Source organism: Numida meleagris, chromosome 7, assembly GCF_002078875.1.
Source record: "Numida meleagris isolate 19003 breed g44 Domestic line chromosome 7, NumMel1.0, whole genome shotgun sequence".
Lineage (NCBI taxonomy): Eukaryota > Metazoa > Chordata > Aves > Galliformes > Numididae > Numida > Numida meleagris.
The window spans coordinates 7864977-7890188 of record NC_034415.1 but is presented as its reverse complement, the minus strand read 5'-3'; the positions used below and the strand labels follow the sequence as shown (position 1 = coordinate 7890188).

The window sequence follows — 25212 nt, the reverse complement described above, 5'->3', positions numbered from 1 at the left end:
CAACCGTGGCACAAAATTCAGGTTTGATTTTGTAACATCTCTGTTTCAGCCCTTTTTAAACCACGAACCATCACAAACAGAGAAGACTGCTTCATTGGGCTCATCAGGAGAACGTCTTCCATCCAGAAATGGGATTTAATTAACATTAGGTCTGCGTAACTGCCAGAACTATGAACATTCATTAAATAACGTTTATGCAGGACGTCACAAGTTCAGAGAGCCATGGAAGCTAATCAAAACTCACTTTCTGCCATTTCTTTTGAATTAGTGGCTGATAGTTTCGAGATCCTTAGTTCTCGCGTCTTGGCATGCAATTAGAAAAAGGGCACAAACCACTTCAGTCTTCCTGTACTGCGAGTACCAGATTCAACAGATACAAACACTGGATAAGGAACCCTTAGCACTTTCCTTTGTTTGTAAGGTTCCAAACATCAAATAGCACCTGAAGGACTTCAATTCCAAACTGATAACAAAAGGAAGGGGGAAAAAAAAGCAGCCAAACCATGTGACTTACAGGACGAGCAAGAGTCAACGGTTCAAAGTTTCATTTAACTCTCACTTCTGAAGGAAATGACAAGGGATTTATATTACGCAAACGTTGTATTAAAACATGGAAGAGTTACTGATGCATGTACAACTGCTACAAAAAAAAAAAGAGGACTAGGTCAGCATGAATAACATCCACGCTAAAAACAAAGCACAGAGAATGAAAAATGCTACTGAACAGTGGGAGTGTTGCAAAGAAGCTGGTTTACTATGAAGTAGGTAATTAAAACCATCCCCCTCGGCACGAATTTCAATTCATTCGCTTTGTAATACCTCCCTTCAACCTGACTCTTTTCGCCTCAAAAGACAGCTCTTAAATTTGAGTTGCAGACCAATGCTGCCTGCCACGATTTATCAAAAATAATTAGCCTGCAGGCCCCTGAAGACCTTCAATGCATACTAAAGAGACAAGATTCCCACTTCTCCACCAGAAGCTTCCTTTCAAAACAGAAGGGAAGTTAAAAGTTTGATTTGCAAAACCTTCCAGCTTGCTCACCTTTTTAACTGAAGTAACTGCTGTGATTTTAAGAGGAAACTCCGACAAGACCTTTAAAACTGGGCTGAACACACTGTTGTTCCACCAGCTGATCAACCAGAAGTTCGTAACAAACAACAGACTTAAAAACAACTGCACCTCTCCCTTCAAAGCTTATCCTGGCAGGTTTTTAGCATCCTAAAAAATCGTGCCACTTGGAATGCCTGGACTGCACGTTCAACATAACAGCCTGCTTTTAAGCAGCAGTTAAAAAGCATCATTACTAAAAACATACATTAAACCGGCACAGAGAAAGGGTGTGATAAATCAGGCTTTGTTAAAACAAACGTAAACCACACCAAAAGGAATGAGGCATGACCTACAAGACGCAGACTCTCCCAGACCAGCAGGTATTTCAGTTACTGCAGCCATGCATGCACTCTGTTTCCTCAGCAGTCCTGTAGCTGAAGTGCAATCACACGGCAGCAGTCTCAGATGAACACAATATTCACCCCCTCTAAGAATTTGTGCAATTAAGGAACAGCGTTTTATGCGAAAGATAACGACGCTGATTTTGCAAGATTTTTTTTTTTTGCAACGAAGTGGTGTGGAGGTGGCTCTATGCAGCTTCTAGCGACACCAAGGTTGGAATGAACAACTGAAAATTAACCCTCTTGCTTTCGAAATGCTGAACTCGGGACTCCTTACCACCGTGTCACCCATTTTTGACTCAAATTCTCCCTTCTGTCACGTCTCAAATTACAGAGCGATCCCGCAACGCTACGATCCGCCCCAAACAAATGAAGGACTGGCTCCTTTCCTCCTGCTCCACTTACAACACTTTTCAGTTTAACTGAATACCTTCCACTTCTTACATTGCAAAACAGGAAAAATTTAATTCTTCTGTCAAAAAAAACCTCTTCCCTTGACTCCTCTTTCCTCCTTCCAACCACCTCTCACAAGAAGATTTTTGTCAATGGTCTTATTGATCCCTCTTTTACTAATAGCACAACTAACACCATATAAAACAGCGTAAAGGCACACAAGCAACACAGAGATTTTCTGCACCACTCTACATGTGGCCCTTACGCTTCCTGAACAGCATGCTGAGCAACAGCTTTCAGGTATCAGTCTGTAAAAGATGTCCAGCCCTTCTTTCTGCGTGACTTAAAGTACTTAGATTTTCCAGCTGTCAATGGATGGTGCTGAAAAATGCAGCTAAACAAACGATGTGACATTCTTCCTCTAAATAAGGCAACAGTTTCTTGCTCACAAGTCAAAGCTTGGGCCTCAGCCAGGAGCTACCACCTCCTGGAAGGTAACAGAAACACCTGCTCTTGTGATGCTGATGGCCTTCCTGCAAACTCCCGAAACCCGCCCGCACAAACTATGTTGCTCGGGTATACAACAAACCATCTGTACCTGCCAAGTCACCCCAGTCCACGTGTACCCACCTTCTTTCTTACTACATTAAAAAGGAACCTCCAGGTAAAGAAGAAACCTTGCATGAAGCACACTCCTCTAACTACTCCTGTACAGAGAACTGTACAAGTGGTGCTGCTCCTTACAATACTAATTTGAAGAAATAATCTAGAGCTCTTGATATTTCAAACACAAAAGTCGGTTTCCTCTCTACCTGGTACCACAGAATAAGTTATTTCCATAAACAACTCTAACTAGACAGCTGTCTTATGTCAGAAAATCTACTTACAACAATGTGATGGGGCTTCCTCACCTTCTTCCCAGTTACGCATTTCCACAAATTAAAAAAAAATAATAAATCAGAAATCAGTTAGCCCTTTGAAATCTAATACCATTTCAGCTTTTACTGTACTGGTAACTAAGAAAATGAAACCGATGCAGAAGATAATATCATCAGAAGCACTTCTTGAGAAAAACAAGCGGCCGAAGTAGGTGATGGGAACTGCACTCAATTCAGCACACACTGAGAACTGTCTCTGTACAGAAAGGAAAGTAACACAAGTAAATATCTGTGGCTTTCTTTCTCGGCTACTGTGAGTCTACAGACCTCAGATTGCTTGACTGTAATACACCCTACACAGAAGTAACCTTGGTCACTCTGAAATTTCAGCCAGATTAGGACACTTACACAAAAACCTTTCACAACAGAAGTATATTATATCCTTATTTCTGTATAATAGCTGAATATTCATTACTAAATGAAGTTCAAGGCATTGCATTCAAACTACAAATTCCCCACTGAGTCAGACTTGTTGGCCTAACTGCTTGGGGTTCTCCAGCAAACAGCCATCCTCCAACTTTGGGGTTGGGGGGCTGAGGGGACAGCACACAAAACCACAGTTTTATTTGCCAAATGATTCACTGAATCCGCTGGAGAGAACAATTTTCAACAGTAAACAGTCTCTTCAAAAAAATTAACTAGTTTTACAAAAGATTCTCTGCTTATAAGATATCATATAGTGGCTGCTCCATAGCTATTTTGAGACACTGTGGATGCGTGGTTGTGAGTGTAAATGCAGATGAGTACTTCTTTTTAAGTACTGTAAAAGCATCCTCCTTGCAACAGTGGTTACTTAGGAGATAGAGACCCTAGATAAAGCATGGTATCAGTCTCTGCATCATCATTATCAGGGGTGATCACGGTCATCATCATCCAAGTCCTCTGAATCAAATATACAGAAATTCAGTCGCAATTTCAATACACTTGCCTGTTGAATCTCAGCATCTGCAGTGCTTAATTCAACAAGTTTAAGAGTGGTTTCCGCCCAGATTGCTGATGAATCACTGGCAACAGGGCAGAGGTTTCTGAAAACAATCCTGTTAATCTCTGTTCACCTGATCGTGTACTGTTATACGGTAATATATATGTCCTAAGCTGCCCTTCAATTAAGCCTTGACATACTGGTGTACGCACCTGCGGGATTCACACGTTTACCCGCTCACAGAAACATTTTAGTATCTTTATGAGCATTCAGTAATATTACAAATCTCCAAATCACTTTTCCTTTAAACTAGCTCGGATGCAACGCTGACCAAAAAATAAAAAATAAAAAGCAGAAAACATGCAAATAACTTTGTTTCTCATCTCCGTTAATGTTGCTCAGAAGTGACTGACAAGCACGCCACGCCGCTCAAGACTCTGGTTGTCAAAATAGACTACGACGGCAGTACCCACGTTTCTAAGCTCCCCTCAAACCAACCCGTCACGCTGTCTGCTTCGGCAGAACAGGAAGGTAAAGCTATAAGCAACTGCACAGAAAAAGAAAGGTGCCTATCTGATAAAGTCTGCTTCTATTTATGTTAGTGGAAACCATAATTTCATATCCACACCATACATTAATAGACTAAAGAAAGTCAAGGTCTATGGTTCTAGCAGCGAAGCACTGAAACTGCCAAGAGCGTGCACAGTCCTCCTAGGCATGCTTGGCTATTTACACAAGTAGGAAGGCTTTCATTAGCTTCACTGACCTCTAACACAAATGCAGAAATTTACAGTTTGCTAGCTAACACCACTCCCCCCGTAAGACTGAAAGGGAAAAAGAGGTCAGGAACGGGAAAAAGAGGTTAAGTTCTGCATCAGAGTACTGCAGAGCCACCTAACAGCTACCTAACAGAGCTACCTAACAGCTCTGCAGAGGTCTATGGCATGAATGGAGCATAGATGCAGAGTTTGACATCTGTGTTTCGCTTCCTAGCATGGTCATCAGAAGACAGTGCTACTAAACCTGTTACAGGGATGACGGAAGTTGTTGGCTCTTTTATAATTATTATTTTTTTAATTTACTTTGGCCACATTCGATAAAATAGAAAACACACCGGATTTTTCATTTGCACTTGACTGAAATTAAAAAACAAGACAGCAACTCTTAGTTAAAAGTACGTGCATGGAGAAATTCGACATTAGAACTTCCCAAGGAAAAAAAAAACACACCGGTTCCCTGGTTTTAAGATGGCACAGGCCTCACAATGGCTCGGGCAGACAAAACCTTACACCGGGGCGCTCCCAGCCACCACAACTCGCTACAACGCATCTGTGCCGCCACCGCACTCCCAACCAGAAACCTTACCCATCCTCGCCCCGCAATCCTAAAATAACGCAGGGTGAACACGGAGTGAAAGTGCGCTCCCCTCGCTCTTCCCTCGGGGCCGCAGACAAAAGGGCGACCGCGGGCACGGAAGGGGGCGGCGGGGAGCGCGTCACCAGCCGGGGGGCTCCGGCCTCGCTGCGGGGCTGCTCTCGCCGAATCGAGCCACAGCGACGCGGGGACCGCTGCCGGTCCTCCTGGGGCCCACACGGCCCTCGGGAAGGGCGGCAGCGAACGCAGGCCGCGCACAAAGCCGCCGGCCCCTTCGCTCCCCGCCGCAGCCCGAGGCGACGCCGCCCGCCCCCACCCCCCGGCCGGACCCAACCGGCGGGCCCTCCCCTCCCCCTTCGCCTCGGCAGCTCCCTCCCGGGGCGCTCGGAAATGGAGCCCGGCAAAGCCTGAGGCCTAGCGAGGCGGGCGGCTCCGCGAGCCCCACGGCCGCTCCCGCCCCTCCGCCGCACCCCGCGGGACGCGGGCACGATCCTCCGGCCCTCAGCGGCACCTCGGGGCCGGCCCCGCTCCCCGCCGCGGCGAGGGCAGAGGGACGCCGCACTCACCACACGGGCCGGTCTCCTGGCAGCGGCCTCCGGCCCCCTCAGCTGCGGCACACGGGGCCGGCCGCAGCGCCCTCCGCCTCCTGCCCCCTCCGGCTCCGGGCTCCCCCCGCCGCCGTCGCCCGCCGCCCCACCGCTACCCCCGCCGCCGCCGCTGCAGCAGCGGCCATCTTGTGCGTCGGCTGCCTCCCTGCGCGCTGCCGCCCGCCCCTTCCTGCGCCCGGCCCCCGGCAGGCGGAGGGAGAGGAGGAACCGGGAGAAACAGCCGAGTCACGGGCCGGGCCCGGGGGAGTGCTGCGGTGCTGCCGGGTGGGGGTGCTGTCACCGCCGGCAGCCGCCCTCGGGGCGCCGCGCTCCCCTACGCTCTCCGTGCTTTGGTTTGCTGATTTTTTTCTTAATTCGTTCTTTCACCTCATTTCCTCGTCCGTAGCGCTCACGCAGCCGCAGCGAGGTTGCGGGACCGAGGTTTTGGCTCTTCGTCGTGTTCAGTGCGTGCTGAGGAGCTGTGTGAGCTGAGCGCCCCTCAGGCTCCGAACCGCCATTTTACCTCAGGCGGGGCGGGATGTGCAGCACGGGGCGGGCTGCGGTGCCGCTCGGAGTCCCCCAGCGCCGGCCTTATGTTTGTGTTTTCTTCATAAAAATAAAAATGATAAATAAATGCTGTTCCCCAACCAGGCGCTCTCAGATGCCTGTACACCGCTATGCCCAGGAGGTCCCCGGGAATGCACAGAGCTGTGCTTGCTGACCGGAAGATCCATCGTCCTCCAGCAAAAATAAATGCGTTGGGGACCCACAAAGCCCTCCTGTGTCATGCAGTAGTGGAGCTAGTTTGGTTACTGGGGACATTTTGAAGTATTTTGCATGCATTCTTGACAACTGCTGCATTTAGCTAGTGCAAATGGATGGACATCGAGTCCCCAGAACATTAAAAAACTATTTAACATCAGGATATTTCAAGGTAGCATCAATTGGATTCCCATTCTATGACACGGCAATCTGAGATAGCAAACACTACAGAATTAGTTCAAATCTGTGTGCAAATGTGACAACCAGCACTGGGGTCAGTGGACCCAGCGCATTCCTAGGGATGTCCCCATGCGTGTGCCCAGCTGGAGCCCCAGCACCTGCTTGTGGTTTGTTACGCACAGCTCCTCTCACTCCTTGCTTTTGTTCAGTGGTAGAACGGGCACTAAAAGCTCATTTATGCTTTTATACGGTCTTACAGAGTTACATGCTAATACTTTTTCCTGTTATTCCCCTCTTAGGAAAGGCTTCAGTGTTTAACTCACCCAGTGAGGCCTGTGTGGGATGCTGCACATGGAATCCTTGCATTTCTAACCACTTCACAATACCGCAAGGAACATGCACTGCACTGTCAGTTCAACATCCCAACTGCAGAGGACTGTATGACCTTCAGGTATCATTGAAGCAGTGCGATGTCAGGTTAGGAATAACCAGGCCCAGAATCAGGGCCTCGAGATAGCAACCTGCAAAAGGAAGCAGGGTCACATCATGCAGACGAACCTGGAAACAAATACTTAGAGCCTCTTAGACAAAGAGGAAGGCTTATGTGGAGTTTAATATTCAGCACACCTTTCTGGCTCTTTTATTGATTGCAGACACTATGATTTTCATAATAATTTTTACAAGACTTGTGGTGGTGATAGCTAAATATTAATTCTATCACCTTAATGATTTTAATAATATCACTTTTAATCACACTTCTAATTTGGAGTTTTCCACCAACATAATTAAACTTCACTCTTATCAAGAATCAGTGCTTGAATAAAATAATATTAAGAACAGCCATTAAATTATTATCCTAAAACAAGGTGTTCTTGCCATATTCACAGGCACTTGGCATCCTACGAACATGGAAGACTAAGATCTTTGCAAAAGCCATCTTTAACTTAGCCAGGCTCAATTCTAAATGAATTTGCCACCTAGGGCGTAACGTGTGTGCTCTGAATGACCCATTAGCTGTTCCTTGACCTATTTTTCACTATTGCCTAGAGAACTGAGAAAACCTTTGTGAACTGGTCCATTCCTTCAGCAGAAGGAATGCAGAAGTGCAACTACCACAGTTTAATATGGAAGTGTGAATCTCAAGCTCTATGGCTGTTTTATTGTTTTGTCAAAAAACTTCACAGATGGAAGAGCCTAAGGACAACAGCTATTTAAAACAATGTTTGTAAGCATCAGAATCCTTTGTACCATCTTTACACAATTAAATATCTTGATGAATGATTTAATAGAAATATCAGTGTTTGCCAGATTCAGAAGTCAGGGACGATCACAGATTAGTACATTATTACATTTTTATCATCACATTCACATTGTAACGCTTCCTACAATGACACAAAGACCACTTGTTCATAATGACTGTATAAATTATGTAAGAGTCTGTCTTGAATCACAATCTTTCATATAAACAGTTGGCAAATTGCAGCATGGTTTATTATAAAAAATCTGAATCATCACACTGCTATCTAATCAACCCCTCTTCTTGCAAATGAACTATGAAGCAGTATCTTTGCACGTTATCCTGTATAAATTTAAATATCTACTTCATCCTGTTATTCTAATTTTAAACTTTTCATACCACAGAAAACTTTGACCCAGCAATTGCTGACTTTTGCACGTTCCTCTCCTAAATGTTAACCTTGCTGAAGTTGCTAGTATCTTGTTCAGACACAGGAGCCAGCTCCAGGAGCTAAAATGGTAGGTGCTCTCTGCAAACTTTAAACAAAGTTGAAGAAATCAGAAACAGTTGAGGCCTGAGGACATGCTCCCCTCTCCCCAGTGTATATCAGGTGGTGGTACAGAGTACATCATCCTGATGTTTTATTCAGTTGGGTTCTTAATACTTCATTCTGGAGCCTTCTGCCACTTCCTATAGTCAGTCCCTATATATTATTCCTGTCTATTGAAAGGTTTTCATTTTCAGGTAGCTTATGTTTGCCCTCAACATTTAACTCTATTACCACTTAGTAAGTTCTGTTACCAGTGTTTACTTGCTGACAACACTTTTCCATATTACAACATATTCTACCACAGTACCGCATTGTTTTGAGAAGTGGTATCTGGAATGACCTATGCTTATTAAGTAACATTGCAAAGATGACTGCTCTGAATTTCAAAACCCATTTTAAATCTTCAGAGTAACACTTTTCTGGGTGATTATTTTTTGTCCTAGATTTTTCATGTTCATAGATTTGTAGGTGAGCTTGTTCCTTTTCTTTTTCCCCAGGAATTGATCTCACTAGATAGCTAGTTTATTTTTAATGTCTACTTTCTCCAGTTATCCAGCATTACTTCCTACATGATATATTGCTTTAACATACAAAACACAAACATTTTGCTTTTAGGATTACTGTTTTCATATCTCATTTCAGCTTTTTAATTCTGCTGTCATTTTTCTCCAATTACTCACGTTGTTCTTTTTTGTCCTTAAAAAAACAACAGCAATTAGTTTAGATTCTACAGCGTGTCAATTTTCCTTTACATCTTTATAATTTTTGTTCCTCTCACCAACGAGATGCTAAGGTAGCCACAGTTCTAACATGTTACATTTGTGGCCAACCTAGTAACCTTCAGATTCATTAGAAATGAGTCCCTATGCCTAGCCTACGTGACTGGGGGAAATAGGTAAAGTATCAGCGCACTGTGAAATAGTATCATTTTGATTATTCAATTTATATTAGTTTCCCCGTATAAAACTTCAGTGCAGTAACACAGAAGCCATACTCATAAGAAAAGATTCTTAATGCATTGGCAGTGTTCCAGTTCGCTATTTCAGTTACCTGCATGACCTGTAAAGCTGATAATAATGGAAAAATTCTCATTTTGAAACCTGTGATATCAAAATGAAAGGCAAGAAATATTTTTCTAATTGGCTTCAAACATTAGAAAATGTTCCTGTTATTTCACATATCTAATCATATCTTGCATGTATCATATAAAATAAAAGATAAGGAAATCTTCAGCAGTTTTGTGTGCTTGACCATATGCATTAATAAAGCCTAACATTCCTGCTGTTTTATAAAATTTCACTGACAGAAGCAGAAGACAGAAGCATGTCCTTCCAGTGTTACAACTGCAAAAGTAAACAATATTCATTGCAGAATTTGCAGAATATCCGCCAAACAAAAGTTCAGATGCAACTTTCAGAATGAGTTACACATGCTAATTGTAAAATAAGAAGATGAAAACAAAGTAAAGTCTTCCACTGTGGAAAGGCATGCTCAGTATCTTAACCATAAGATACAAAATTTACATTTCATGTATACGAGAAGCCTTACTGATGTAATGGAATGTGAAAGGCATTAAGTGTGAGACAATATTAACTCCATGAATGCTTATCTCTCTACCATTCAATTTACACAAGCAAGATAATACTATGTAACTCTCCAAACATTATCATATTTGTTTAAAAATTTGTAAAACTTTCTACAGCTCTTCGATGCTATGTGCAACAGTTCTGCAGAATATCGGTGCAGTTAACATTTGTGTTTTCTGGTTGCTAGGAATGAAATAACCTACACAAATATACACTGTGGCTGCAGTTGCTGTTAGAAAATAAATATGTAAAATAAGAAGGAACAACAAAGAAGGTAAGAAACTTCCCTCTGATGATTTCTCAAGACAGGATTCACTTCACTGTAGCATCTCATTAGCCTCCCTGTCCCACTAACATTGAGGGATCCTATAGACTGACTTAGTAGAGTGTCACAGATTCTCATGGTACTCCTTAGTGCCTTTTTGCTTACTTGTTTTTGCCTTGTTTGCTTTAATGGTATATCTTCCAGAGTCATTCAGCAACATCTCTTTCCAGGGCATGAGGGAAAAAAAACACACAATGCCTGGAAGCAATATAAAATATAAGACGACAAAGCATAACAAGGACACAAACCCATTCTGAGGCTGTGGCAATATCAGAGATTTAATGCTCAAGGGGCAGAGCAAGTCAAATGCACTACAACATATTTGTCATTCTGGTGCCCTCTGCTGAAATAACCATCTGTTTGGCTTCTGAATCCTCCATGGGGAGGGCCAAGAGCCTATGTCAAGTGCCATATGCTGCTACCTCCTCATCTTGCAGCTTAGTTCCTTTTTTATTTTCTTTTCTATTTCAACAGAAAGCAGAAGCACAAGTTTTTCCTTTGCTTCCTTTGGTGGCACTTTTGTTGAAATCTGTTCTCTTCCTTACTAACATTGTTGCACAGCAGTTTGCAACAGCCTTTCACTGAGAGCCCTGACAATGAGAACTAAGAAAATCACATTTTACAAGAATACTAGCTTGCATGTGTATAAAACCAAAAACCACCTGAAGTAGCCACATAATTTTTGTTCCTTTCTGGCAGACTCCTCATGTTCGGTAAAACTGGAAGAAAAAGACAAGTGTGATACAGTCAGCATGGGTTTTCTACAGCAATTCAGTATCTTTGCTGAGCTGCGTATAAAACCACAACCTTACTCTCACTTTGAAAGGGAAGCTGAAGTGTAGTAGATGTTAAGCAACTGTTCAGGTTCACATAGCAAGCAGTGGCAAGATAAGGAATAAAACCCTGACACATGGTCTGGTCTCCTAACCACCAGACATCACTCTGTCCTCCACACTTACGCAAGTTACAGTAACTGCATTATGAGTAAACTATTATCTGAGTAATTTTTCCAGTCTATTTTCCAAGTTAGAGCACAAGTGAAAAGTGGGACTCTTTCACCTTTCTATGGTTGCACAACGATTCTGTAGAAAAAACACATACTATTTCCAGGAGTTACTTTGCTTTGCATCACCCGTAGAGACTGAAGTATCGTACTGGTTTGGGAACACCCAACACTCATCTTCCAGCAAACATATTGTCAGTTCTTGTAGGAAAATGAAAGTAAAGGACCAAATAAGCTTTAATACATTAATGAATGGATGCATAAAGTATGTTTGGGTGGTATTTTTTTGTCTTTTTTAAAAAATTATTACTATTACTATTATTAGTGGGGCTAGCTAGTAGCTCCTGCTTTTTCAGATACTACAGTTCTCAGTGCTGGTAGTTTTTTAAAAGTACTTTTTTCAGGTAATTGCAGGGGGCATATTTAAGATACCATTTCTCACTGTTTTTTTGAGAAGATGCTAATCAATTGAGTAACATATAGGTGCAGCACACACTTGGTAAGTATTTTACAAAAACAGTATTTTCACCGGGAACATGACAAATTTGTTCAGGTAGGCTGAGATTCCTTTTTTGAGTTCAGAGCTGTATGGTTACTTGTTTAATACTTTTACCAGGTTCTACATATCACATCTACTTTCACAAGCAAACTGTATCACACACAGAACCTTACCTTTTTTTTTTTTGCTAATATTTTCCTCTCCTAGTTTTAAATTTATTTTCAAGGCAATATTCTTGTTTTCTCTTAGTACTGTACCAGTAAAAAGCTGGTACATAGCACTCCAACAGTTCAATCTGAGTGAGAAACACAGGTATTTCTGAACTGTAAGTGTATAGTATCATTTGGTTTTGTTGTTCATGTTTATCTGCTTTTGGTAAATCATTATCAAGAATTACATCACTAATCCTAACTTGAAGAGTTGTTTTTTTTAACTTAACATTCTGACTATGAACATTTATTTTTTTAAGTTAAAAGCTAAGTTGCTATCTTTTATTGTTAATAAAAATAAAAGGATTTTTCAAACTTTTTTTTGGCTGGTTGATGGCAGTAGTAATCTGATGTGTCACTTGATGCTGCCTACTTTTCTTTGACTCCAGCAATGGAAGCAGGAGGCATCCACAAAAGAAAAAGGAAATTCATAAGGGGAAACTGTAAATTGAGTAAAAAATAGTAACAAAATGGTGGAATCAGCTCTCATTACCAGACAGGAAGGAATAGTATTTGTGGTTTGGCTAGTTAAGTAGTTTTGATGTTATTTTTCTTCATAAACCACTGATATAATTGCTAAAAGAAACAAGCAACAAAAAAACCCAACACTGGAAGGATCAGAACATATTCTGCAAACACAATCACAGATGTGGCTTGTATGTAAATTTATACGACATTAAATTAATTTCATTTTAGAATGAGCAACATCAGTTTCCTGGACATTAGTGGGAATCAGTTTTGTGCTGATTGAGGCACCCAGAAGGCTACAGCACGAGCAGAAGTTTTCGCCTGTTAACAAAGCCAGCATATTTTGAGAAGTGCTCTTTCTGTTCTGTTAGGGAAATTTCTCATTCCTATATGTAAAAACCACAGTATCCCCGGTGTATTTGTCTCCAGTGCTTTTGGTTTTCTAGCGGTTCTGCTTGACAGACACGTGAACACAGGAGTCAGAAAGAAAGAGATACTCACCTTGCTGTCTTCAGTCTTTATAACTTGACTGTAGGTGAACTTCTTTTCAGCAGTTAGACTTTGTTTGTTGACGCTGCAGTTTATTGCTGTTTCTCCTAGGCAGCAGCTTTTCTTACCAGTATTTCTGTTAACACATAGTGCTCTGCAAAAAAAAAAAAAGGGAGCGTCCTCTATTTTCATACTCAAAAATATTATCCTTATATTTTCTTCCTGAGGAAACACACATGGATATGTACACTTATTTTTGTATGAAATATACAACATGAATGTTTCTGTTTCACGCAGGTGAGTTAAGCATTTAAAAACAGGTAAGAGTGGACATACATCTATACACTAATTTCTGAGGTCCAAGAGCCACAACACACAGGTGTCAGGAGGCAAAGCCTGAAACAAACTGGCTTTTTACTGTACTTCTCAAGCTCACAAATCTAAAGGAAAATGTTGGAATGCAGTATAAAAATTTTAGAAATCTGACCCTTAATCTGCCTTTCATTGCTAGCTGCTAAAAACAACAAAACAACAGCAAGAACCCAACAAAACCAGAGAGAGAATCCATGTGATTAATAAATACTGAGCTGCAGTATGGCACAGTAAATTGTTTCTCAAGTTTTTGGAAGTTCTCAGCCACAGATTCTTCTACCTCACGAGATTACAACTGCTGAGTTACTCTACATATTTCAGGTTTTCTATGTATCTTGAAGGAGATTTACACACTATTAACCAGGCTGAATCCTTATAGCCATTGCTGCTCAGTTTAGTTATCAGATCTAGCAAAGAGCCAACTGATGGCCATCTTCCTCAGAAAACTATTTGTCACAAAACCTCTAATTTTCTTATTCCTCAGAACTTTTCCAATGAAGGGTTAGTTGGAACGTCAGGAATTCTCACGATAATAAATACACACACTGCTGAGTAGAAATACATTGGCAATACAGAAGCCTTTCCCCCTGTCTGCGTTTTGCTCCACATTGACTGACTTTTTGTCTTAGTCCTCACATTGTAGGGCATTGCTAATAGAGCCTACCAACTGCAGTTTACCACAGACAGGCCTGAAGTTCCAACAGCTTTTCTGATGTTAAGATTCAGAAACTTTTTAACAACAACTTTTGGGGATGTGTCACATTTTTGAAGGATGTCAACAGACTGGCATTTATGGAAATAAGATCTTTGACTTTAAAGGCAGAAGAGCATAGATTTGGCATCAGGGGAATTCTAGATATCAGAGAATGTGTACAGTACTCAGGGTTTGTGTGGGTGTATGTTTATATAAAATGAATACTTCTGAATATACATAGCATATATATATAAACACAAAAGCCCTTTGTGATCTGATGGTAGCATTTCCTAGCACTCACTTTTGCACTTATCTGATTCTGTTTCTTAAACAAGATAAAGATCTTCTAACACAGCAGCATGAAATGTATGCATTAGATCTATGCAAACATCAGGAAATAAATTGATGTTGACGCTTTATCTTTTTGATAACAAGCTATCATCACCTGAGCAACTCAAGCTCTGGTCAGGTATAGCCTACATTAATTAATACACAATGACCAGCCATGAAGCAGTCACAGCATGTGAGTGGTCATTTCTGATGTGACGTGGGGCGTGGTGTATAACGCATACAAGTTAGGCAAGATATGTAAGGGAAAATTGATTTGGCTTCCACGTGCTCTAGTAATGGTTTGATAACTCTGATGCAGATTCAGAATTAACTGTTTCTTTCTCATTATGCCATACACAAGAAATAGAGAGATTAGCTCATGGTGATAAGACCTGTGTAAAACATACTTTGTTAAGTGTATTTATATTATATATACAGTGAAGGGAAAGGTTACATGACACAGTATGTCTCTGCCCATCTTCAGAAGATTGAGATAATCCTCATCACCTTTTTCAGGAAAGTTACCTATTTGTTTTCCAGCTTCCTTTCATATAAAAATTTTACCCTGATCTACTTAAAGTACAAAAATAGCCTTTTTCAATTTGATTTCCAAACTCTTCCACCAAATCTGAGCTCAACGCTAGTTAAATTATCAAAGCTATGTTTCTCAGAAGGAGGCAGCTTCCTTGTTATGTATTCATTTACATCCCCAGCCCAAAAAACGTGGACGGCTTCCTCCTTCCTTCTGCTGGCCTGCTACTGAGCTAATGGCACTTCAGCAGTGCCACTGAATCCGCTGTTGGATTCACATTGATTTGTTCTGTCAGAAATGACTTGTGGACTCATTTCTGTACTATTGAACCACCAAATATGGGAAGCCAACAGCCACATTATAAAATAGATTATCTATATTCTGTTCTTGATTATGTGTACAGAATTCAACAGTGTGTTTATTTAAGGCTGTGTCAATATTTAATTACAATTCAACAATGCGCTAGGCATCTTTAACACATTGAACTGAACTTTTCCATGTCTTATAACTAGAAAGCCTCAATAGGCATTTAAACTGTGAAATACTTAAACATAAAGTTCAAGTATTAATTCATTACTCACTGAAGAGAATTTGACTTGATTTTACCTCAGGCATATGATGTTTGGCACCAGCCTTATGATTTTAGGGATACGAAACCTCCCTGGCTAGGGAAAAGTCACTGCATTATCTATTCCTAAGTATTTCCAATGCTATTAGTTCTAAACGTGTAAGAAATCACTCGCTTTTCTGGATTTTAAAGCTTACTCCAGCAGTAAGATCAATATAGAAATATATCAGGGCAGTGTGCAAATGTACTGTAAAGACCTGAGGCAAGGTCCTTGCAATGATGCTACTGCTTGAGCTGTGGGGGAAAAAGCATGGCAGGATCAATTATAAATACTCTCTACAGTTTAATTTTTTATTTTGGAAATTCTGTTTTAAAAAGATATACAAAAGCACATCCAAAGACAGACAAAAAGTTTCTGGGACCTTCCTGTCCATACAGGTTGCATATCCCAGTATGTCCTAGAATAGAATATATTTTCCCAGCATTCCCGCCCCAGATTTGGTTGTTTTGTTCTGAACTACACAGTTCATGTCTATAATTTATGGGGATACAATTAATTACCTCCTAAACAGGAATCCTTCCTCAAGCCTGTTTTCTCAGGCAGACCCCATAGTTCCCTGGTTCCTGATGCAGTGGCAGAGGGACCAGATACAGGAGGTGCCCATTCTGGGCAAGTGCTAGATGACCTCATCATCCTTCAGAGAAGATGAATTTGCATTCCCTCTATGAAGAGGAACATTTATACGTGAGCTCAGCAGAAATCAGGATGTGGAAGTTAGTACACATGGACTTTAGAGCTCCAATTAAAAGTACAACTAGATTCCTCTATCACCATCTGTCCAACAAGATTACCCTTCAGCTCCCCATAGTGGATAATGCAGGAGAGGCCTGGCATTGATTTATTTTACCTTGGTGGAATTATATATATATATATAAATAAAATATACACCCACTTTTTTCCTTAACATATAGATACTCTGTCTTCAGGACTTTCACTGCACCTCACAGGATATTGCAAGTTTAAGGATTTGGGTATACTTAAAAAGAAAGGCTCATTATGACATTCAGTACTTTTACTTGAGAGCTTATTACACAGCAAAAAAATATTTCCATTACCAAACAGATGGGCTGTTGTGTGCATTCACCTTTCTCATATACAGACTGCTTCCTTTATGTCAACTTCTTATATTGTTTAGGCCATACATTCATATGTCCTTGCAGACTTTTCAGGTGTCCAGCTGGACTTCTATCAGTCACACTCAGTAGGTGAAGTTTTCCACAATTCTGGTAGCTCTTAGTGTTCTCCCCAGAAAGAATATACCCAAAATTGAGAAGTTTTCTTCACCAAAAGCCTTTTTGAACTCAGTGGAGTAGAAACATTGCTTTTCTTATGCGTGACAGCCTTTTTATACATTTCAGTAACTACTTCTTTTTTTAAAAAACACCAAACTTCTGTTAACTCATTTTCTTTTGTTAACTGCTATGAACTAAGTCTTCTTCGTGTAACTACTTAACCAGTCTGTCTCTGGTTTGTGTTTTTACAGTCAATTATTCCCAGCACTATGCAAGTTTCTCACCTTACAGAATTACATTCTATTTACTTCAGAACTCTGTTTCAACTTGTCGTGATTTGTTCAATTCTGTCTTCTAGAATGCTTGCAGCTCTCACCTAAATGGGATATCCTCCACAAATGCAAGTAAAAACATTCTCTGTCATATTGCATCACCTAAAATTAGGTAGTTTGGGAGTCAGGACAAAAATACCAGGAGATCTCACTTGTGAGAAACTTCATGTTGGTACGTGAATGGCATAGCATTACTCTTCAGTGTTTTTTTTTCCTCACCATTTTATATAAGTTTTACATGGCCCATCCTCATCTTGCCTTCTTATGTGAATAGTAGGTAGCTCAGCACCAGAAAGCTTTCTGAAGACAAGATCTCATAGCGTGCTTTTGACATACTATTGTTTAATTAATTAATAATACTACTACAGAGAATAAAAACTAACTTCATCATGACTCCTTGATTACTGTAGTGCAAGAATGTGATGGAAAGTACAGCAGTAATAGCAGAGCAGCACAAGCCAAGGCTGCAGCAAATGAGAACAAGAGCAAATACAGGCACCATAAATACAGAAACAAAGGAAGAAAAATGACTTACCTTGGGAAGGCCTCAAGTACACAGAGATCTACAACAAGCTATCCTCCCCCTCCACTGCCAGCCCTTAAATGAGGTCTGGGAAGGGGTGGATCCTGGCTCCATCCTTTCTGGTCACTCAGGTGCATTGCACTGCTTGCACCTGAGCTCCCCTGGGCTGGCCCTGCCTTCCCAGCAGGTGCTCAAGCACTGGTTCAGGCCGTGACTTAGCGTTTCCACTACAATTGCTTTACCTCACTTCCCCCACTTATTATTACAGTCATTTTGTCACTAGTTTTTGTCATTTAACCTAGATTCTGCTCTTGTTTATCTTTTTGCAAGAGGTAGAAGTCATCAAAATGGTTTAGATTTAGCCACGGCTTTCTCTCGCCAGCTTCCCTTCTTTCTCATTGGGATGGTCTGTTTCTGGCCCTAATATTTCTTTAAGAAACTGCAAACTTTTTGCAGTGTACTTATTCCTAGATCTGGCATGGTGGGATTTTACGTTCAGACTGGGAGTTCCCTTTCTCAAGTCATTATTAATAACCACTGCCACCTAGATAGTCTCCCAAACACTTCTCTGAGGAGGTATCTAGCTCGTTCAAGTCTCTTACTGTCACAGGTTCTGTAGCAGAAATGCTAAGTCAGGGCCTGAAGCAGTGATTGAGCTCCTGGTGGGAAGGCAGGGCCAACCAAGGGGAGCTCAGGTGCAAGCAGTGCTCCTGAGTGACTGGAAGAGGTGGAGCCCGGATCCACCCCTTCCCAGACCTCATTTCAGGGTTAGCAATGGAGGTGAGGGGGATCTTGTTCGGCATCCCTGTGTGTTGCAGGCCTTCTGATAATAGGCAGTGCCTTTCTTTTGTTTTTGTATTTATTGGTGTTGTATCTGAGCTAACCCTCTGTTCCACTAGCTTAGGATCTTCTTGCTCTGCTGTTCCTGCTGTGCTTTGTATTGTGTTACAAGTTCTTACACTTTAAAGGATCTTACTTAAATTAAAGCACCTTTGCCTTCTTGGTTCAGGGGTTACTAACAGGTCCCTGCTTTTCCTTTTTGTTCTTTTCTGTTTCTTTTTGTCACTATCCATGTATGTAAGCTATCCCTGAAAGTAATAGCTCCTATTTATTTCCACAGAAATGGCTACGAAGAGTGCAATAATGCTGTTTGATAGAGCAAATTCTTAGCTACAAATTGCTATTTTTCAGTATAGTCACCGCCATTAGCTGTGTCTTTTTTCCAGCAATAAACAAGAACATGCATGCTGTACTTCTAAGTATTTTCACCAGTGGAGGTGAACCACTGCTGAAATGCAGCACTCACCCCTCGCCGTGCTAACGTCCACTGTTTGCTCTCCACATGTTCAGCAAGTGTCAGTGAGTGCCACTTCTTTCTGCATGGAGGAATTTAGTGAGGCACTTCTGCTACATCCATGCTTCCACGTCAGATGCTCTTCTGTCAGGCTGCCCCTCTGCTGCATCTGCCACGTGGCAGCAACACGTAATGGGATACTGGCAGGAAGGTTCAACCTCTGCTGCCGTACCACCAACATCTGCCTCTGACACCGTGGGCCAACAGAATAACACAGGAGGCATTACTTCTGGAGCAGCCCTCATAATATCAGCAGCTGTGTGTCCTCCTGCTGATTCCCCCAATTGGTACTTCCTCAACAGCCTCTTTTCATAATGATAACCAGTTACGACCATTTAAGATAATTCTGATAATGAACACGACTTTCAGTTCCTGCTGTGTGGTGCGCGCGTTCTCACGGAAGCGTGCAGCACCTGAGCATGTCGACAGTTGCATTTTATTCATCTTATTCCTGTCTCATAACACTCACTGCAGCTGTTGCCTTGCTTTTTAATCCCGCATGATGCTGTGCTGCCCACGGGCCTGGCAGGGATGGAGGTGCAGGGCTGCTGGGTTGCGCGGTGCTGTCACGCTCTGCTGGGCTGTGTCTGATGCTGAGTGTGCACTGGCTGCCTGAGTTATGGGTAATTCAAATGCAATTTGTTCCACATGGAGTACAAGGGGGAGGAAAGAAACCAATGGGACAACCTCTTGTTATTTACATGTAAACACTGCAGATGTTTACCTAAACATAGATGTCTATTTACTACTTTAATATTAAATATTTTTTTAACCGTACAAAAACACCTGATAAGAGGTCTGCAGCGCAGTGAGCCAGCGCTAAAAAAAAATGCCATCTCTCCCAGGCAGCGCTGCTGGCGTGTCACCGTCACTGCCCTTTGCTGAGGCCGGGACTTTTACACTCTTAGGGCCGGCCTTTCTCACGTTCAAAGGGACGGAGAGAAACGTCGTACCCATCAGGCTCTATCTTAACGTTACTCGACTCGGGCCTCGCTGCCTGAGGCGCGCTGAGGCGGGGACGGTCGCGCCGCCGCCGCCCCGGGAGCGGGCGCTCGCGGCCCGCCAGGAGGAGGAGGAGGAGGGGAGCGGCGCGCGCGTGCCCCCACCCGCTGCGCTGCGCTCCGCCATCCTCCCTTGCCCTCCCCTCCCCTCCCGCCGCCGGAATGTGGACGGCGCTCGCCCGGCCCTGAGGCGGCTGCGCGGCCGCCGCGCTCTGCTCGCTCGGCCTCCCCTGCCCGCCGCCCTGCGTCCGGAGGCGAGCCGGGACGGGCCGGAGGCGCCCCGGAGGACGGCTGGGCCGGCAGCGGTGAGATAGGCGATGCCGCCGCGGGGCTCCGGGCTGAGGGGAGGGCGGCGGTGCGGGGAGCGGGCCGGGGCCGCCGCTTCGCGTCCCGCGTGAGGGCGGCGGCTGCGGGGCGTTCGCAGCGCAAAGTTGTGCGCGGGAGGGCTGCGGGAGCGCGCCTGTGCCCTCCTCCTCTGAGGGAAAGTGAAGTCCCTTCCCGAAGCCCGAGCTGGCGCAGTCCTGCCCCTGTGCCGTTGGCACCGCTCACTTATCTGCCTGTTTTCGAGTGCCTCGGTTTTTGTTTTTTTTTTCCCTTTAATTTTTCAGGCTCCCTGCTAGGCCCTCCCTGGCCGAGGCTGGGCGCAAACATCCGTGTCCTCCGGCGAAGCGCTGCCCGCAGCCGCGGGTGCCCGAGGCGGCACGGCGCGGTCTGCCCGCCCGGCTCCCCGGTGCGCCGCGGACTTTGCTCCCAGAGAGCCGCGTGCCGGCCGGTTCGGCTGTGCTCTGCTCTCCTGCGGGGACAGCCTGAAGGAGTGCGGGGTGCCCAGCCTGGAGAAGGATGGGGCCCCAGCAGCCAGCGCGGGGGGGGGGGCATAGGAGGGACTGGTGGGGCTTTGGGGTCCCGTGATCTCATACCTGCATGTGCGTATCCGCCCTTTTGCGTAAAAGGTGAAAAAAGATTTAAAATGCCAATATTTTTTATCTTAAGGCAGTAATAAATCCAGCGAGAAATAAGCAATAGCTCCCTTGGGTAAGCACTGCTTCTCCTTTCCTCAGGCTGTAGTCTCACAGTCACATTAGTGATTTTTTTTTCAGGTAAAACTTGGGAAAAGGGCGGCTGTCTTTTTGTCTCCAAAGAGAGTTTGTGGCTATGTTGCAGGCAGCATCGTCTCCCTGTAAGTTAGGGAGCAGCGTGGCTTCATTTGGCCGAACCTCATCAAAGCAGGTGAAAGTCCTGAGTACCATCAGCCTGACTCATGTGCCACGTCTTATGAATGTGTACTGGGGGAGAAGATCAGTTCTGCGTGTTATGCCTGTGCCTGGGTACCACTGTAGGCAGCATTGTTCGTTTGTATGGGTTATGTGGTATTGGTACTAATTAAGAGGTTAGTTTGCAGTTTAAATTTGAGGGGACCACTAATGCAGTCACACATGGAAGCTCACAGTAGCTCAGTCTTGCAGGAGTTGAAGCTAAATCAGAGTGGTATTTCAAGTGCTCTGCAGTGTTCTCTTTGAGGTAGTTACAGTGAAATGCAGGATTGCTTGGGTAAAAATAGAATGCGGGCCTTTGAAAAGTGATTCACAGATTAAGGTTTAGTGATGTTAGTAAGAGGATTGGAAAAACATCCAGGCCGTAGTGCGTACTGCAGAGCAATCGAGGATGACCTGAATTGGGGCTGCTTCTTCCCATGTGTCAGCAGTGGGACTTGTGCCACGAGGAAGTGAGCGCAGAGAACTGGTCAAAAAGCAGTACTTGTTATTTCTTTTTTTTTCCCCCCTCCAGGTTACTTTATGGTTAGAACAACTTCCTGAGCTAGTTCTCTTGCCTGGTTGTATGGATATTGACTCCAGCCAAAGGAAGAAGTGTGTGTTGAGGGGTGTGTGTGGCTATAGCTGTGGCCGTGGTACAGCCAGGAGCTGCAGTGGGTGATGCACTTATATGGGCCATGCTCTTAGGGGCTTGAAGTTCATGTGAGGCACTGCTGCCGGGAGGAGCTGCTCTGTGTGTAGCTGAGTAGTGTGTAGCTGCTTGTGCTGAAGGCAGCAAATGATAGTCAAGGTGGGAAGAGCTCCTAGGCACTGGCATGCGTTGATCAGGAAGCCATGGTGTCATTTGTAGTGGTGCTTTTTGTTGTTGTTTTTGTCCAAGCAATAGAGCCACCTCTATTTCTGCATTTTAATTCTTGCTTGCCCACCGCAGTGGCTGGGTCTTTGCTCTCTCCTTGCTTATCCTTTCTTCTCTCTAAACCTGCTGTCGGTTCATTAATTGCAACGAATGATGTAGGCATTATTAGATAGGACATTTGGAAATTTATTCAGCTCTAATTTGAAAATAATCAATCTTATTTTTATTATTTCTGTTACAGCTGAAAGGCTATTTCAGACTTGACTGACCTTAGTAATTACAAACCTTCTGATTTCCAGTTCAGACTAATTTGTCATTAGATTATACCCGTTCTGTGTGCCCAGTGGGCTCATGTGCCATAGCAGCACGAGGGGTGCACAAACATGTCAAATAGCAACAGTGAACCTTTTACATCTCCTGACCATTAGCTGTGCTAATCTTTACTGTAAGCGTGCTTTTACTCCACAAATTTTGATCTTGACCCTCTAAGTGAGAATTAAAACGTGTATTTCGAATGCTAACATTAAGCTTTGTAGAATTATCCTCTTAAAGGAGACTAAGTTGTTTTTAAGTGTGTTTTTGTTTTGAAATTTGTATTTTGGATATTTTATTCCAGCCTCGATCTTACTTTGTTACACCAGTACAGGTATTAAAGGAGCCATTATTGCAACTGGATCGCTGAAATGATTCTTTCCTTTGCTAGAGTCCTGGTTCGTAAGCAAAGCCCGAAGTATTTGACAAGAGTTTGAAGTTGATGTATTTCATCTTTTTTTCTATATTCTTCTCTTTAAAAAGAGACAACATTTCTGTAGAGAGTATTAGAAAATGCCTCCATGGGTTTTAAAGTGTTTACTTAGTTTTGGTATCAGAAGTGTTCCAGGTGGGAACTTATGAAAATGGAACCATTTGGGTTAGAGGGGGCTTCGAGAGGTCTCCTGATCCAGGTACCTGCTTCAAGTAAAGCAAGACCAGTCTGGGGAAGGTTGCTCGGTCCCTTACTGCCTTTCTGGGCAACTTGTTTCCAAGTTAGCTTGTCTTCATGGGGATTTTTTTTCCCCTATGAAATAAATGGAATTAATTCCCAGCTTGTGTTTGTTGTATCACATCCTGTCACTGTGCACCATCCAGAAGAACTCTGTTCCGTATTTTCTGTACCTTCCATTGATAGCAGTAAAGAGTCTTCTAAGCTGCTTCTGCAAGCTGTGCAAACTCAGCAACCTCAGCTTCTCGCAGGGCTTGTCCTGCAGCCCTCTGACCTGCTTTGGTGGCATCCACTGGGCTTGCTGCAGTGTGTCATTGTCTGATTCATACTGGGCAGACCCAAACTGGACATGGTGCTGCAGACATCTCACAAGTGCTGAACACAGGGGATGGAGCACTCGCTGGCCCTGCTGGCTGGAGTGCTTAGCCTGCTTGGCTGTGATGGTACGCTGATGACTTGATTTCAAGTTATTGCCTGCTGGGATCTCTTGAAAAAGTTGGTTTTTATTTGTTTAGAGTCCAGCCTGCGTTGTTACGTAGGCTTATTCTGACACAGTTGCAGTGTCTTGTCTTTGCTGAGCTCCAGGTGTTCCTGCCATCACATTTTTTCAGCCTGTCCAGGTCCTTCTGAATGCGGTGCCCTCCCGTGCAGTGACCGCTTTGCCCAGTTTGCTGTCATTGGCAAACCTGCTGAGGTTGCACTCTTTAATGATCTCAGTAATGGGTCTGAAAACATTTAGACTACCACTGAAGCCAATACCTTCCTGAGGACTGTGACTGTGACTGCTTGTTAACGGAGCTGGTACTGCTGATAATTTCCCAAAAACTATTTTGCTCTTTTCCACAGTGCCTACAGGCGCTGGCATGAAGTATGTCAGCCTTTTCTACATCTTGTCTAAAATGCAGAGCACAGCTTGTACTGCGCTGCTGAGGAGACACAATAATGTGAAAAATGAACCATGCATCATTTATTTTTGCCACAAGTAAAAAAAAAAAAAAATGGTAGAAACTTGTGTGCGCCCTTCCCTTTTCTGTCCATGGTAAATAAAAAGTTGTTTATGCTTAGCAGGAAGCTAAGTATGCTTAGCTAATTAATACTTCATGCAGTCCATACTCAAGTACTTACAACTGGAACTTGTCTCTTTGTTCCTGCATAAACCCGTGCTTTCCTTCCCAAAGCTTCTGTACAGCAAATTTAGGAGTCATGAAGAATCCTGAAGTTGTGCTGAGCAATTCTGAAACCTTTGTCCTCCCAGGGTGCTGTCCAGCTAAGTAGCCATGCTTTTAAGTTATCGTATAATTGATGTTTCAATTTCTGTCGTGTAGTTGTGTATATCTTAAGGCACAGAGCTAGGTTTTCCTTGATAGCAGGCATATTCCGGGCAGTGATCTGTTGCATTTTGTAAGCTAATGTTCTTCCTTGCCTTTGGAAAGAACAGGTTGAGAGTTGGGCTTCTTACTCTGAGGATTGACGCTAACTAAACAATCAGGTCACACTGATCTTAATTTTCCCTGCTATTCAGAGAGATGCCACCTTTTATTTTAACGTGGGTTCTATCTTAAGAAATCACAGTAATTAAAAAAAATACCAGCCACAGCAGTGTTTTGTTTACAAGTGGTTATGTTGAAGTACATGTATTTCTCTTCAATACAATCATTCACTTAGCACTGTGGGCTTACAGTGGGTTAATAGGAGCATCTCTCTTTTTTTAGTATTCTGATTATAACTTCTATAGCAATCTGTGCTTTCTTTGGAGGAAAGCAATTGAAAGTAATTAAAATCAGCTATTTTTACTCGATTACTGCACTTCACAGAGATCTAGACTCCTGTTGCCTATTTCAGCATAATAATTAAGATAGACGAGAAAAGGACAAGTTAGAACTATGTAAAATACTGTGTTTTTACTGAACTAATCAGTGAAGAAGTAACTGATGTGTTTATAGATGAGTTCATGACATGTATTTATGTATTGTGTATATGCTGTGTGTACACATTAGTATTTCTAACAAACGTTTTACAATTACAATTATCAGGAGTGCCCCAGCTGATGCGCTGTCTTTGTGTGGTTCTGTATACACGCAATACAAAATCCAGAACTTTAATTTAGAAACAGGTGCAGAAACTCAGGAA

General features: G+C 43.0%; 2 protein-coding genes and 1 long non-coding RNA gene across 20 annotated transcripts in view; 1 reads left to right on the top strand and 2 right to left on the bottom strand.

The window, feature by feature from the left end:
* Nucleotides 1-6201, bottom strand: part of RC3H1 (ring finger and CCCH-type domains 1) — a 59969-nt gene extending 53768 nt beyond the window's left edge. For 2 of the 12 annotated variants that reach the window (XM_021404035.1, XM_021404042.1), the window contains exon 1: nt 5646-5816. The gene's annotated coding sequence lies outside the window, so the exon portion shown is untranslated. Of the gene's footprint in view, nt 1-5645; nt 5823-6053 lie in introns of those variants that run through there. The other 10 variants (XM_021404037.1, XM_021404040.1, XM_021404039.1 and 7 more) reach the window with 10 other exon arrangements.
* Nucleotides 8249-17679, bottom strand: LOC110402233. Of its 3 annotated transcripts, XR_002440980.1 has the most exons (5): nt 17631-17679; nt 12987-13128; nt 10969-11025; nt 10412-10504; nt 8359-9738 (listed from the first exon to the last, which is right to left on the bottom strand). It is a non-coding gene; the product is annotated as an uncharacterized LOC110402233 (long non-coding RNA). The 3 variants fall into 3 exon arrangements; XR_002440981.1 differs by lacking the exon at nt 10412-10504 and having other exon boundaries at nt 8249-8374; XR_002440982.1 differs by lacking the exon at nt 10412-10504.
* RABGAP1L (RAB GTPase activating protein 1 like) overlaps nt 20084-25212 on the top strand; it is a 208717-nt gene continuing 203588 nt past the window's right edge. For 2 of the 5 annotated variants that reach the window (XM_021404053.1, XM_021404052.1), the window contains exon 1: nt 20095-20278. The gene's annotated coding sequence lies outside the window, so the exon portion shown is untranslated. Of the gene's footprint in view, nt 20279-21070; nt 21201-25212 lie in introns of those variants that run through there. The other 3 variants (XM_021404054.1, XM_021404048.1, XM_021404051.1) reach the window with 3 other exon arrangements.